Source organism: Macrobrachium rosenbergii, chromosome 57, assembly GCF_040412425.1.
Source record: "Macrobrachium rosenbergii isolate ZJJX-2024 chromosome 57, ASM4041242v1, whole genome shotgun sequence".
Taxonomy (NCBI): Eukaryota; Metazoa; Arthropoda; class Malacostraca; order Decapoda; family Palaemonidae; genus Macrobrachium; species Macrobrachium rosenbergii.
This window is the reverse complement of record NC_089797.1, coordinates 13,604,601-13,620,980: the sequence shown is the minus strand read 5'-3', so window position 1 is coordinate 13,620,980 and position 16,380 is coordinate 13,604,601. Positions and strand designations below refer to the sequence as shown.

The window sequence follows — 16,380 nt, the reverse complement described above, 5'->3', positions numbered from 1 at the left end:
CAGAAACAAGCAATTCACTTATTCCTAGTGCTTGCGGTTGTTTTCGAGAAACAAAAAGAGAGAAGAAAAAGAGAGAGAGAGAGAGAAGAAACAGCAAATTGGAACTTCCAGTGTCTAATTCCATCGCGATCGGACCACGTTTAATTGGGAGAGATATCGCCATTTGCTCTTTTGCTATTCAGAGTCGAGACGGGAACGGTACTTGTTCAGCCGCTACAGTTATGCTTCTTATGATTGTTAAGGAGTCCTAATTGAATCGTTGAGGGGCAAGGTTTCTCTCTCTCTCTCTCTCTCTCTCAGTTTTCTGTCTGTAGTCCGCACTTGTGGAGCAAGGCTTTTCAGCTTCAGAAGGAGGAAAACAGAAATTCTCTCTCTCTCTCTCTCTCTCTCTCTCTCTCTCTCGGCGTCGGTGACCCTGGTAGTTGTGACGCCAGATAACCCACAATTAATCAATCAATCTCTCTCTCTCTCTCGTTTCCTGTCTGTCGTCCGCACATGTGGAGCCAGGCTTTTCATCGTCAGGAGAAAAATAGAAATATTCTCTCTCTCTCTCTCTCTCTCTCTCTCTCTCTCTCTCTCTCTCTCTCTCTCTCTCTCCCCAGTTTCCTGTCTGTCGTCCGCACATGTGGAGCAAATCTTTTCATCGTCAGGAGAAAAATATAAATACTCTCTCTCTCTCTCTCTCTCTCTCTCTCTCTCTCTCTCTCTCTCTCTCTCTCTCTCGTCCGCACATGTGGAGCAAATCTTTTCATCGTCAGGAGAAAAATATAAATACTCCAGTTTTCTGTCTGTAGTCCGCACATTTGGAGCCAGGCTTTTTCATCGTCAGGAGAAAAATCTCTCTCTCTCTCTCTCTCTCTCTCTCAATATATATATATCTCTATATATATATATATTTTCTGTCTGTAGTCCGCATATGGAGCAAGGCTTTATAGAAGGATATATATATAGTTTTCTGTCTGTAGTCCACATATGGAGCAAGGCTTTTCATATAAACAGAATATATATATAGTTTCCTGTCTGTCGTCCTCTCTCTCTCTCCTCCAGTTTTCTGTCTGTAGTCATGTGGAGCCAGGCTTTTCAGCTTCAGAAGGAATAAAACAGAAATTCTCTCTCTCTCTTTCTCTCTCTCTCTCTCTCTCTCTCTCTCTCTCTCTCTCTCCAGTTTTCTGTCTGTAGTCCAATTTTCTGTCTGGGAGGAAAACAGAAATTCCTCTCTCTCTCTCTCTCTCTCTCTCTCTCTCTCTCTCTCTCTCTCTCTCCAATTTTCTGTCTGGACGCCCGCACATGTGGAGGAAGGCTCTTCAGGCTCAGAAGGAGGAAAATAGAAATACATACATGAAAGAGCTAAAAATGTGAGCCGATAGATGAGGATCAGGAATATCGGTAGAAGAAAGGAAGAAAAGAAAAGTTTGGCTCGTAACTATGGTTACCTGAAGGAATTTTCTTTTTTTTTATACGTCAGTATTAATGTTTACTCAAAAGTTTGTGTTGTTCGTAAGAAAAGCGAGTTAGCGACGCGCAGAGGAATTCTTGACATTGTGTCGTAAATAGAACTGCAAATATAAAGGTTTTAAAACCCGATAGGTTACATAATGTGACGATAATAAAACGAAGTCCATTAACGATAGACAACTTGTTGCTTCATTTCCGCCTTTCTTTGAGAAATGGAACGTGGTGATAACAAGCATGGATTCATAAACTGTACTAGAATTTATGTCAGTGAATAGAGAAAGCCCTCAATGCGAGGTAGACTTGTAGGCCTCTCCTTAGAAATCTCGTTAGCTTCGGGGAGGCGGGAACTGACTGGCGTGTTGCTTCCCGGAGTTTATCCCATGGGGGTAGCGCCGTCAGTTTACCTCATGCAGTGCACTATAGGCATTACGTTAGGTTCTTTGCAGCGTCCATTCAGCACCTAGCTGTAACCTCTTTTATTCCTTTTACTGTACCTCCGTTCATATTCCCTTCCATCTTGCTTACCAACCTCTCTCACAATTGATTCATAGTGCAACTGCGAGGTTTTCCTCCTGTTACAGTTTTCACACCTTTTATCTGGCAATTTCCCTTTCAGTGCTGAATGACCTCAGGCGTCCCAGCACCTAGCCTTTGACCTAAACTCTATATTGTATTCTTACCGAAGTTTAGGCCAAGTTTGCAAGTAATGGAAGGCCAGTTATATCTTCAGTATCCATACATTTTAATTACTACAGTCTGAGGTCGATGAAATAAAATTAATTTTGACACTTTTATTCTCAGCTACCACTCTGTTGGTCGCGAGTTCGAATCTCCGACCGGCCAGTGAAGAACAAGAGGAATTTGTTTCTGGTGATAGAAATTCATTTCCCGCTATAATGTGGTTCGGATTCCACAGTAAGCTGTAGGTCCCGTTGCTAGGTAACCAATTGGTTCTTAGCCACGTGAAAATAAATCTAATCCTTCGGGCCAGCCCTAGGAGAGCTGTTAATCAGCTCAGAGGTCTGGTTAAACTAAGATATACTTATATACTTAACTTGACACTTTTGATTTTTTATTTTGTGTTAATTATTCAAATTGTCCTGACCGTGGATACCCAAGGTCGCTTATTTACAGTGAAAGCGTTGCAAGAAGTTCGTAAACTAATGGCGAATGCGAAAAAACATTCGACCAGAATAAAAAAGACCCGCCTCGATATGCTTGTTTAATCTCGACTCTAATGAAAGCTCCCAGCTTACTAACGACTGAAGTGCCGCTTTAATTTGCCTTAATTGGTCGTTAAGATCGTGCAAGCAATCGTTGCACCCAGTGACCGATCGCCAACGCCCTGTTGCTGTTGCTGCAGGCGAGACTGGGGCAATGCTGATTTGCTAATGACCCAGTTCAGACGAGGATGTAACTTATTTATCGTGAGCGACCCGGCTGTCGTTTCATGTGCTTTTTTTCTGTAAGCTTATACAGTCGTTTATTTGTTGAGTTGTTAGCGTCAGGAATTGTTTTTTTTTTTGAAATGCGAGTTGCCATGCGGGCACTAAACGCGCGCACACACTCAAGCGCACACACACAATATATACATACACACACACACAAACACACACACATATATATATATAGATATATATATATATATATATATATATATATATATATATATATATATAGATATAGATATAGATAGATATATAGATAGATAGATACATACATACTGTATACTGTATATATATGTATATACACACAAATATATGTGTATCTATCTATATTGTGTGTGTGTGTATATGTGTTATATATATATATATATATATATATATATATATATATATATATATATATATATATATACATACATATATACATACATACATATACATATATAAATATATATATATATATATATATATATATATATATATATATATATATATATATATATATATATATATATATATATATATATATATATATATATATATATATATATATATATGTATCTATATATATATGTGTGTGTGTGTGTTTATATTCAGTAACTTACAACTGACTACTACTGCGGTGGCAATAAACTGCGCTGCCTAGTTACTATTGTCCTAGGAAGTGCCATTGGCTTTGGGTTCTAATGCACCCTATGCCAATGCCAAAAATCGCCTAGTACAGGGATGTGAATCCACTGGGGGGAGAAATGCCCCTAAATGGCAGACGAACCTGCTCTGGTAGGTCTTGAGGCAACTACACTACATGATTGAGGTCAGTCTGCCCGCTGAGAACTGCCATCTCACTGGTAGTAAATGTTAAACCTATGCATTACTTCCCTAGTAAAGGGTTGTGGAATTTAGGAAATTCATGTTATTACTCCAGTTATCACTTTTTTAATTGCTTTATTCTTGTGTCTCCCAACTCGATCATTTTTAGCTTTGAAAACTATCGTGTCTGTCTGTCCGTCCGCACTTTGTCCTGTCGTCCGCACTTTGTCCTGTCCGCCCTTTATTCTATTCGCCCTTTTTTCTGTCCACACTTTTTTCTGTCCGCCCTCAGATCTTAAAAACTACTGAGGCTAGAGGGCTACAAATTGGTATGTTGATCATCCACCCTCCAATCATCAAGTTTACCAAATTACAGCCCTCTAGTCTCAGTAGTTTTTATTTTATTTAAGGTTAAAAAAGTTAAGTATACCTTAGTTTTACCAGACCACTGAGCTGATTAACAGCTCTCCTAGGGCTGGCTCGAAGGATTAGACTTATTTTAAGGTTAAAGTTAGCCATAATCGTGCTTCTGGCAACAATATACGATAGGCCACCACCGTGCCGTGGTGAAAGTTTCATGGACCGCGGCTCATATGGCATTATACCGAGATCACCGAAAGATAGATCTATTTTCGGTGGCCTTGATCATACGCTGTAGCGGCTGTACAGAAAACTGGATTGCGCAGAAGAAACTTCAGCGCATTTTCTACTTTTTTATTAATTTTTTTTTTTTTATCTCCACGTGGCTTAGGGAGTAAAGTGGACATTTCCAGCAAATGGTTTTAATACACCATTTTGGGCAGCTACCTATTCACATTAATTTAAAATTGCAGTATATTGCCATTTGCCAAAAAATACAGTAGTGCTACCAGCTATGGAGAATTCACCGAAATACTCTCCAGCATGTCTGTTATATAGGCTATAGTAAAATCTCCAAAGTTCCAACATTGCGTGTGACCCTTTGGTTAACCCTTGACCTACTCCAGTGGTTCAAGCATAATGCAATCAGCAAATTACCACCCAAAGCAGCTCAATTAGGGAAGCTTAACCTCTTGGAGGTTAGAAGGGCGTGATCTATGCCAGTTAATATTAAGATGTTGTTGTCTAAATATTATTTTTCCAAATATAAAGAATTATAGATTATCGTAACATTTAGCCTCGAAAATCTTACGTTTTTAAAAAGGCATAAACAATTACTCAAAATTAGTTTCAAGTGTCTAATATAAACTAAGGCATGAAATGCATTGTCTTTTGACATTCTGAATCCATAAATTGTGACCCAGAACATTTGAATGAAAATAAAAATAACAATTTCAGACATAATGAAAGACTGATGCGTTGCCAGGAAACAAGGTTTATTTACATAAATCCATATTTGATTAAATATGAAGGCAGTACATGCTATGCATTTGAGGAATATAGTTTATTTTCTGTATGTTGATATACAATGTATTTTAGTCCAATAAATATCTGGATAGTGCTTGAGGTTAGGCATGGCTTCTTTCTTTGTACTTGAGAGTGAAAAGAATATGCCCTTAGAAGAAGCTGTTCGACCAGAAACACTATTATTATTATTATTATTATTATTATTATTATTATTATTATTATTATTATTATTATTATTATTATTATTATTATTATTATTATTATTATTTGAAGGGAGAAGACTCCGTTTCAAGCATGTTTTGCTAGAGAGAATGGCAGCATCAATGGAACTGATTTTATATAAGGTCTTTTCAATTCCTCTTATCATTTTCTTTTCTTCAGGCCTGACACACGAGTCTGCACGTATGGGAATCAGGAAGACTGTTGAGAAGATTATGAAGTATTTTTTTCTGGCTTGTACTTCAAAAAGATGTTAGGAGGTTCTGTGGAGAATGTCACACCTGTCAAATAGCTGGAAAAAGGAATTAAACCATTCAGAAAGCCATATTTGCTAAAAGCTGGACTATGTACATAGTCTGGATAAGGAAGGTAATTGTTCTGTGCAAAGTGTCTTTTTATTCTATTACATATAAGCTTATGTGAAATAAAATAAAAAGTCACTTGAGACAGAACTATGTACATCGTCCAGCTTTTAGCAAATATCAACCCTGAAGAAAAGAAAATAATAAGAATTAAAAAGACCTTATATAAAATCAATTCCACTGGTGTTGCCATTCTTTTTAACAAAACATGTTATTATTATTATTATTATTATTAGTGAAGCTACAATTTTAAATGCATAAACAAGAACTTGCAAACCCAAGGTCTTCAATAAAGAAAGCAGCCCAAAAAAAAAAAATAAAAAAAAAGATATATGTTACTCCAACTTCACCATTTTGCAACCATCGTCATAATCATAGCCACATTATCATAGCTTGCGTTAGAGCATGCTTCCTTATTAAGAACGTCAGACCCTCATCATCACATTTGACAAGACTAGATTTTTCAGTGACCCTCTGTCTCAACGCAGTCCGTCATTACGTTCGCGAGCTGTCCGTTTTTCTTTCTTTTTTTTTTTTTCTAAGAGACTTCCTCATTATCTCAAGGGCACTGCCAATCTATCCTCCCTTCCGAATACCCTGTGATTATTTTCGTTTTCCTTTTCTTTCGTCTTTATCATTTGAATTTCTGGGCGTCGATATTCCCTTTTGATTTTATCTTGATTTTACGGAGGATTCCTACACAGGGATTCATCCTCTTGTCATTAGTAAAAGTATGTATATAAATATATAGCAGTGATGACCTCCTCTGTCTGTCTGTCTCTCTGTCTCTCTCTCTCTCTTCTATATATGTCTCTATATATGTATGTATATATATATATATATATATATATATATATATATATATATATATATATATATATATATATATATATATATATATATATATCTTTTATTAATGACTCGAAATAAAATCCCTTATTTTTGTGACTAGAAATATATTATTTCAACAAGTAGAATTTTGTATATTTTTATAAAATATGGTATATATGTATATATAATATACACATATATATATATATATATAATATATATATATATATATATATATATAATTTATATATATATATATGGACACATTTTATAAAAATAGCTAAAATTCTATATGTCAAAACAATATATTTTTTGTCACAAAAATAAGGGATTTCAACTTCGAGTCATTAGTAAAACGATATATATATATATATATATATATATTTATATATATATATATATATATATATATATATATATATATATATATACATACATACATACATACATACATACATACATACATACATACATACATACATACATACATACATAATATTCAAGATAACACCACATGGGCGCAATACATAGTCACGACCAACAACAGCAGCAGCAGCAGCAGGAGGCGTTGGATATGAGCGGCGTTAACTTACCGAAGTTGTAACAGTTCGTTTGATTAGCTTTAATTGGTCATTAGAGCGGTAATTAAATCGTCGCCATGAGGTTTCGGATTCAAGATGGAGGCAGTTTGCTCAGTCGTTATGTAATGAGATGAATCATTCGGATGAGGATGGAAGCATATTCGTCCATTAAACGATAAACATCAACTGAGGACATTTGGGGAGCGAGGCCTTGATAGTGATGGTGATAATCATAATGAGGATGATAGTGATGCATGAATTCACGATGGAGGGAAGCAAAATAAGCGAAGGTACGCTGGAGAAAAGAGGAAAAGCGAGAAAAATAGTTATGAGGTGATTAAGAGATGTCGTAAGGGAATGAAGAGCACAGCGAGACCGTGACCAACAAATAATGATATTACACGATCTTTATATATATATATATATATATATATATATATATATATATATATATATATATATATATATATATATATATATATATATGTGTGTGTGTGTATATATATATATATATATATATATATATATATATATATATATATATATATATATATATATGTATATATATATATATATATATATATATATATATATATATATATATATATATATATATATATATATATATATATATATATATATATATATATATATATATATATATATACACATTGAAAACAAAACAAGTCACTGTAACATAATTAGCTCCTTTGCCAGAAGAGTGACATAACTTTGCTATTTTTCAGGAGGCATTTTAAAGTTTAAAACCTCCATACTCTCTATAGTGTAATAGTGACATATCATGCCCTCTAGCGGTTCGTATTACAAATACAAATAAGACGTTTTTACCACAATATTAAACAAAGAACTGGCTATCTGCTAGTATCCATAACTCAAAAAATAAATTTTTTGAGTTGTGTCTCTCTTCTGGCAAATGAACGATATATCCTTTTACTACTGACTTAAGGATGAAATTCCTGTGCATCAATCTTCCCTAAAATCAAGATGCTTTGTATATATACTTCCTTACAGAGCCCCCTCCCTTTTGCTTCATTTCCCTAAGCTCTCCAACATCCTTAATATTATGGAACCTCCGTCCCAGAACCTCTTCCATCTATTGAGTTCCTTGTATGACTTTCTTTCATTCTTCCTTCGCAACTTTCGAATAATAGAGTTAAATCGCCACACTGTCATCTTCCTTCTCCTCACATGACCAAACCACCTCAGTGCTCTTATGATTATTTGTTTCACTTAGACTAACATTTAGACCATTAATTTGTTCTCATTTCTTATCCTATCAATCCTTTTTACTCCAAATGTATATAATCAGTTCATCTGAAAATTTTCAGTCTCTTTCCTTCAGAAGCATTCAGTGTACGGTCTTTGTTTCCGTAAAGAAAACGTATATAATTGAAAATATAAATACATGAAAATTAGCAAAAATAAAATAAAGAAAAAGAAATTAAAATAAGAAAACAGATTAAAAAATCAGTACTAAAATAACTAGAAATAAAAATATAATAAAAAAATAAAGAAATGAAATTGAAAAGACATAAAAAATAAAAATAAATAAAATATATATTATAACATTAAATAAGAATAAAATCAAGTAAATGTAAATAGAAATTTTTTAAATTAAATAAAAAAATTAAAAGAAAAATAAATAAAAATTAACAGTCTTCTACAAACAAGAATATTTAAGAATAAATAAACAATATAAAATAAATAAAAATACAATTACAAAACATAAAGAATAAAACTAATAAATAAAAATAAAAATATTGAAAAAATAAAAATAAGTAAGATAGCTAAACAGTTCCTTCGCACTTTTAACTTCGATCATCATAGGTACATCTGTTCTCAATCTTCTGCATGGCGCCTTCTGCCTTTCTTTCCTTCACTTAATGTGTGGCTACGTTTCCTACGACAAGAGAAGAGGTTACATACACATTTTACATACATCAAATCTCTTTATACACAAATGTTACGAGATAGGTCAACTTAAGGTCCAAGTTAAACATTCCATTAAGTTGAAGATTTTCTACAAGTGTTATTTCCAGTTACTATTTAAGTAAAGGGGAAGTGAGAGAGACTAGTAAGTGGCGACATTCTTATCATAACACTGTCCTTCCTCGTTTCTACACAAAACAAAAGTCAATTTGCATTAAGGATATTTTATTCATGGGCTAGACTCGTTCTTGAACCTTGGTACGGCTTGCTGATTTTGGCCATAGAAATTCAAGTCGGTCTCTTAACCACCAAAGTATGCTTATTTCTGTCTCATTTTTTCTTCATTTGATTATCTTAGCGGTGAAAGTTTCGGTCTAGGATCTGAATATTAAGCTCTGTCTAAAGAAAAGCAATCAGCTTTGTAAGTTTGAAGCTCCTTTACAAGGTGATGGGATCAGTAGGACATGAAAGTGTGTGTGGTGTGTATGAGAGAGAGAGAGAGAGAGAGAGAGAGAGAGAGAGAGAGAGAGAGAGAGAGAGAGAGATATTCATCCGAGGACGAGGGTATTCGATTTAGTTATTTGGACAAAGCACTTTTGTGTTATGGCGTAGGTTGTCTAGACAGAAGTGAATGAATATTCAAAAGTCAACTCAAGTCATAAAATTGCTAAAAAAAAAAAAAAGAAAAAAGAACATTCACTGAACGGATCAAACGCGTTTTCGCAGAGCAAATTTAACCAGTGGGCTATTCAATAATTTTCATAAAAGTCAGAAACTTCGTATCTAAAAAAAAAAAAATTAGTCCTCGCCTTCTTATCTAAGAACCAACTTGTTTCCCTGAAAAGAAAAATGTTTAATAATGAACCGGTTTATTTGTTTGGTCATTCATTGTAACTAAGGAAATTCGTTCCTTAGGTAAAAGAAACTGCTTTTACCGATCCGCAAAGGATGTCGCTTCTCAAAGAACAAAAAAAAAAAAAAATAAAATAAAAAAAAGAAAGTCTTTGCAAGAAAAGCATTTAGTTCTTGCACACCACCAAAAATCAGCCTTTTCAGCCTGGAGTGAAAGCGAGAGAGAAAGGAAAAGGAATAAGAGAGAGTTTCTGGCTTTAGAGGAAGAAAACGTCGCACCGTGTTAGGAGGAAATTCGTTCTTTGGATTAAGCAGATTTGGCGCTGCCTAAGTGGAAAGAGAGAGAGAGAGAGAGAGAGAGAGAGAGAGAGAGAGAGAGAGAGAGAGAGTGTCAATTCAACAGGGCGTAAATTGCAGCAGCTTGCAGAGCGAACTTTTTTTATTGCAATATCCATGACGGGAACAGTGCCATATTTCTCTGTCATTTCAGATCGAACTTTCCTTGTTTTATTTAACCAGTTTTCCGCTTATTCAGATATTACCCAAGAAACCTGGACAGTAATGTTTTCATTTTATAAGATAACACTCTTCACATTTGGTGTAACAAACAGATAAACAATCACGCACAAACATAAGCATTGTGAAATTACCCCGAAGAGAAAAAGTCTTTTAAAACACTTTGCTTTCTCCCTTTCGCCTCGCAGAGCCCGGCAGCTGCGTCTGTTCCAGAATGGCCAGGACGCTTGTTAGAAACGGTCAGTTTTGATCACTTTGCAGATTTTCTAATTACATTTAAGCTCCATTATCGCGTAATGAAATAATGTAATTCCTAAACTTCTTCTACCTGTTAACAATGTGCTTTTAAGTTATTCACTCAATGCGGACATTTTCCAATCTCCTAAAGCCATTTGGTCATATGTATTTTCTGAAAAATTGAGACCTTTAACTTTCCATCTCTCATGTCTGAGAAATAAACAAGAATAGGCAAAGATTTCGGAGATATTCCGTAAATGCACTGGCACAGAGAGAGAGAGAGAGAGAGAGAGAGAGAGAGAGAGAGAGAGAGAGAGAGAGAGAGAGACTATTTTCATGCGATATTTTCATTGTTTCCAGAATGTCTGATGATATGCCGTTTCGTGTAAGTCAAAACTTGACTAATTAAATCAACAAAATCATCAGTAAGGCGTTATTTTATAACTCAGAGTGTCTACCATCTACTCTGTCTCCTTTCCCTGTCATCTTCTCACGTTGTAGCTGTCTACCATTAGGCCTACAACACTTTTTTAGTCACTACAGTTGACCGTTTTTCCATACCATTCATCCAAAAGGATGATTTACTCTCCATGGAAAGAATATCGCTTACCGTAACTTTTTTTTCTTCAGAGACGCAATCCAAGAGGCATTTAAAGTCGTCAGTACCTCACGCGGTGCACTGTAGGCAATACTGAAGGGGTTTTCAGCGTCCCTTCGACCCGTAACTGCACCCACTTTGAAGCCTTGTACTTAACTTCCATTACTGCTTCCTTTCGTCAGTCTTTCTGTCCAGACTCTCTAAGTATTACTTCTTAATGCAATTGTGGGGTTTCCTCCCAATTCCGTCTTTAAATCCTTGTGCTTCCCCTTTATTTTTTGGGTATCTTTATCATTTTGTCCAAACACTCCAACTCCCTCAATTCACTAACTTAAGCGCTGAGTGGTCGAAAATGCCCAGTGCTTGGCTGGACAGCCTAAATTTCTTGAATCAAATCTACCTCTACGTCAGACGCAAATGCGTAGTCCGGAGGATAACGTGAAGAAGAACTCTTATATCGTTACTTCGACCACCGAACCAGGAAATGACGTGGGAAGCAAATAAAAATTTGTTTGATTAATGACTGCGTCGTTGATGATATTCAAGAGTACAAAGAAATGATTCAGTTCATTTCAACGAAAATTATATAAGTGAAGTTGTAACGTTCAGTCTAGAAATAAACAGATGAGTGAAATACACCAAAGGTTTTGTTGTATAACAGTTTTGTTGTTGTTTTTTGCTGCAGTTGTTCTTCTAAAAGAACTTGGATGAAAATAGAAAGCAAATAGTAAATTCCTTTTTTTTTATTACCAACTTGTCCTTGTGTTCTGAAATCTGTGAACAGTCAAAAAAGTAAAACATCGTTGATATTTTTTCATTTGATTTCGCCTAATTGAACGACTACTTTTACAATGTATTGCTTTCTGTTAGAAATTAAAAATAAGAATAAAAAGATTGCGCATTGGCTCTAGTGAAAAAAAGGTATTTTTTTGCATGTAACAAAAGCTATCTATAATCTAAAGTTGTATCTTCTAATTACCCAATAATAATACAGTTTTGCTTTTAACATTTTTCCACTCATACATCCGATACTGTGTTGTCAATTCGTGAGGCCTATTTTTATTCCTTAAAGACGAGTCCTGCGATAATTGGGTTAGGTAAAATTCCCAGTTTCACAATAGAACCTTCTGCAAGATATATATTGTTAATTGCATTTGCAGTTTGCAGGGACTGCGATCGTGAATCTCACTCCTTGCTAGCAACACTCGTGTGACTTCGAACGGCAAGTATCGCTATGAGAAGACGAGAAACATCCAGATATATATATATATATATATATATATATATATATATATATATATATATATATATATATATATATATATATATGTATGTATGTATGTATGTATGTATGTATGTATATATATATATATATATATATATATATATATATATATATATATATATATATATATATATATATATATATATACAGTATATATGTATATGTATATATATATATATATATATATATATATATATATATATATATATATATATATATATATATATATACTTTATATATATATATATATACATATATATATAAATATATATATACTGTATATATATATAAGTATATATTTATATAAATATAAATAAATATATATATATATATATATATATATATATATATATATATATATATATATATATATATATATATATATATATATATATATGCGTCCTCGTGAGTATTTTAAGACGAAATCGCATAGTCAGACGAGATGTACCAGCTTTTTCATCATTTTGAATAGTGGCCAACTGGTTTCCCCTGAACTTTCTTTTCCTAGTCTTATATATCTTTCGTATCAACGGTTCGTTGATCATAAGACTTACCATCTACCCAACCATCGTCGTAAAATAACTAGCAGTTCTCTTGCTTGTAACATGAAGCTCCACACTCCATAGAGTGCTGTAATATCCTGTTATGAATGCATTGACCTAATAGCTCGGTATCTCTAGCTAGCATAAGAATACAATTAATGAAAAAATAGTGACACTATACTTAACAGTGATGGTACCAAAATGAACATGAAGATGAGTATGTAGAGAAAAAAAAAATGGTAATAAGAATCAACACAGGATATAAAGAACGCCGGATAAAAAACAAAGGACGCTCCAGGCTAACTCATATTATCTTTCTTCCATCTTGCTTTGCACCTTCTCCTGACAATTATTTCTTATTGCAGATGCGAGGGTTTTCTCATCTTGCAAATGTATAACATCCTTTACTTTCAGTTCTTTCAGCGCTGAAGGACCTCATAGGTCCCAGCTTTTGGCCATTGGCCTAGATTTTATATTCCGATTCCAGTTACGTTCCAGGCTAACCACTTTAGCTGAAGGATAGTGTCGATGAATTTGAGAGTTAAGTATACCTTAGTTTAACCAGACCACTGAGCTGATTAACAGCCCTCCTAGGGCTGGCCCGAAGGATTAGATTTTATTTTACGTGGCTAAGAACCAATTGATTACCTAGCAACGGGACCAACAGCTTATTGTGGAATCCGAACCACATTATACCGGGAAATGAATTTCTATCACCAGAGATAAATTCCTCTAATTCTTCATTGGCCGGTCGGAGACTCGAACGTGGGCCAGCAAAGTGCTATCCGAGAACAGTACTGACCCGTCCAACGAGGAACTTGGATTTGAGAGTGAACATCAAAGATGAAGATAATGAGAATAATAGAGGATACGGTGGTTGCTTTGTAAATCGCCGGGTATCCTTAGACCTTCTATTAAGACAGCCTAATACACACAAAAAAAAAAAAAAATGGAAAAATCAAAAGACACAAAAGAGTGCAGATGGGAACTTTAACAAAACAGTGGAAGGTCATGGTACATTGGCCACGGCACTTTTCAAAACTAATTGTATATGCAGAAAGTCAAAGTTTTCTATCCTACTGCGGTTTATGTCCTTTCTAGTAGTGATTCTCTCTCTCTCTCTCTCTCTCTCTCTCTCTCTCTCTCTCTCTCTCTCTCCCATTTAGATTTATCGTAGTCGTTGTCTAAGAGAGGCAATATTTTCCTAAACGCGTCAACATTTTTTTTTAAATGTAGAAAGACCCTGTCTTCTTTTATTATTTTTTTTTTTTTCGTTTCTTTGCTGGAAACATAAATTCGCCGGTATATCTTGGAGATAAGCATCATTCCTGTGAATAATTTCCTTTGTGTATTTTGCCCTTCAAGAGCGGAATTCTTTTGTTATCCATGAGAAATGGCTGTTTCATCTTTCTTCTTCCCCAAAGCAACGAGTTTTAGGGTTGAGTGTGTGTGTGTGTGTGTGTGTGTGTGTGAAAAGGCTGGTTTTATCTTTATTTATAACGAAATAAGAAGGATTTTTTCTTTTGGATGCCGAGAAAGTTAGTTCTTTGAATATATATGAAGATTTGTACACTACAATATTTTTCTTAGGGAAATAAAATGGCCTTTAATTAGGAAAGCGCATAATTTCAATTATATATATATATATATATATATATATATATATTATATATATATATATATATATATATATATATATATATATATATATATATATATATATATATATATGTACACATTACTTCTGCAGGTATTCATTTATTTATATTGAAGACTGGATGAAAAAAATTAACTTTCACCGGACTAAATTATTCAATTCAACTCTTCTTACTTTACAGATGATGATGAAACATCTGTCTCTGAGATAAGAGGACGAAATACTTCAGAGGACGCAGAAGAAGGTATGTAAATAATTTCGATTGACACTACTTCAGTCATGACGAATGTGAGTAGAAGTTGGTAGATGATAAGCTTATTTCTGTGGAGTATGCAGATGTGGGTGACTTCGTTGCGTTGGTGGGATTAGAAAGGCTGTTGGTCCTGTTCAGGTGTGGAATTACGCCGCCGGTGGGATTAGAAATGGCGTTGGTGTTATGCAGGTGTGGAGTAACGTCGGTGGTGGGATTAGAAAGGCTGTTGGTCTTGTTCAGGCGTGGCGTAACGTCGTCGGTGGGATTAGAGAGGCCGTTGGTCTTGTGCAGGTGTGGAATCAAGTCGCTGGTGGGATTAGAAAGGACGCTGGTATGTCCAGGTGTCGTGTGATGTCGTCGGTGGGATTAGAAAGGCCTTTGGTCTTGTGCAGGTGTGGAATCAAGTCGCTGGTGGGATTAGAAAGGACGTTGGTATGTGCAAGTGTCGTGTGACGTCGGTGGGATTAAAAAGGCCGTTGGTCTTGTGCAGGTGTGGAATCAAATCGCTGGTGGGATTAAAAAGGCCGCTGGTATGTGCAGCTGTGGTGTGATGTCGTCGGTGGGATTAGAAAGGCCTTTGGTCTTGTGCAGGTGTGGAATAAAGTCGCTGGTGGGATTAGAAAGGATGTTGGTATGTGCAGGTGTCGTGTGACGTCGTCAGTGGGATTAGAAAGGCCGTTGGTCTTGTGCAGGTGTGGAATCAAATCGCTGGTGGGATTAAAAAGGCTGTCGGTATGTGCAGCTGTGGTATGACGTCGTCGGTGGGATTAGAAATGCCGTTGGTCCCAGGATTAATAGAGTACTCTATTAATCCTGGTTGGTCCTGTAGTTGTTTTAGCCGCTAGCTCCCAACTGCGTCCAGCCTGGTAATGGACGTAACATCTGAGGCCCTTGCTTGTGAATGGGTCTGAAGATTAACTCCTCCGTGAAATCCGATTTCCTGTGTCTTCCCGACAGATTCATGTCCTCTTTTCCAGTGATGATGGTAGATCGCAGACTCCTCTCTTTGTACGGGCAGTTATTTTTAATTACATGCTTTTATTTAACTTGACTTCTGCGTCTGTCCGCCTGCCTATCCTCAAATCTTGTGACTCAATTGTCGACCTGTTCCCTACGTCTGATGGACTTGAAATTTTGCATGGTTACTCAGTCCTGGTGACAATACAACCTTACATGATCAGTAGGTCAGCGGTGACCTCTAGTGACCCCACAGTGACCTCTCCTGAGAAATAAAGATTTGTATGAAACTCTTCAGATTTTTCACAACTTTTTTGACTCGGTAGAATCTATCTTCACCATAACCCTTCCCCCTTCCCTCTTCCATCCCCTTCCGCCTTCCCTTTTCCATCCCCCCTCCCCTTCCCCTCCCCAGCACACAATCAAGTGTTAATTTAGTTGTGT

At 35.4% G+C, this 16,380-nt stretch overlaps 1 long non-coding RNA gene across 1 annotated transcript in view; it reads left to right on the top strand.

Moving 5' to 3' along the window:
* Positions 1 to 16,159, top strand: part of LOC136836963 (uncharacterized) — a 503,858-nt gene extending 487,699 nt beyond the window's left edge. Inside the window, exon 3 of the long non-coding RNA XR_010852517.1 lies at positions 14,908 to 16,159. This is a non-coding gene — a long non-coding RNA (uncharacterized lncRNA). The remainder of the gene's footprint in view (positions 1 to 14,907) is intronic.
* Positions 16,160 to 16,380: the final 221 nt, after the last annotated feature.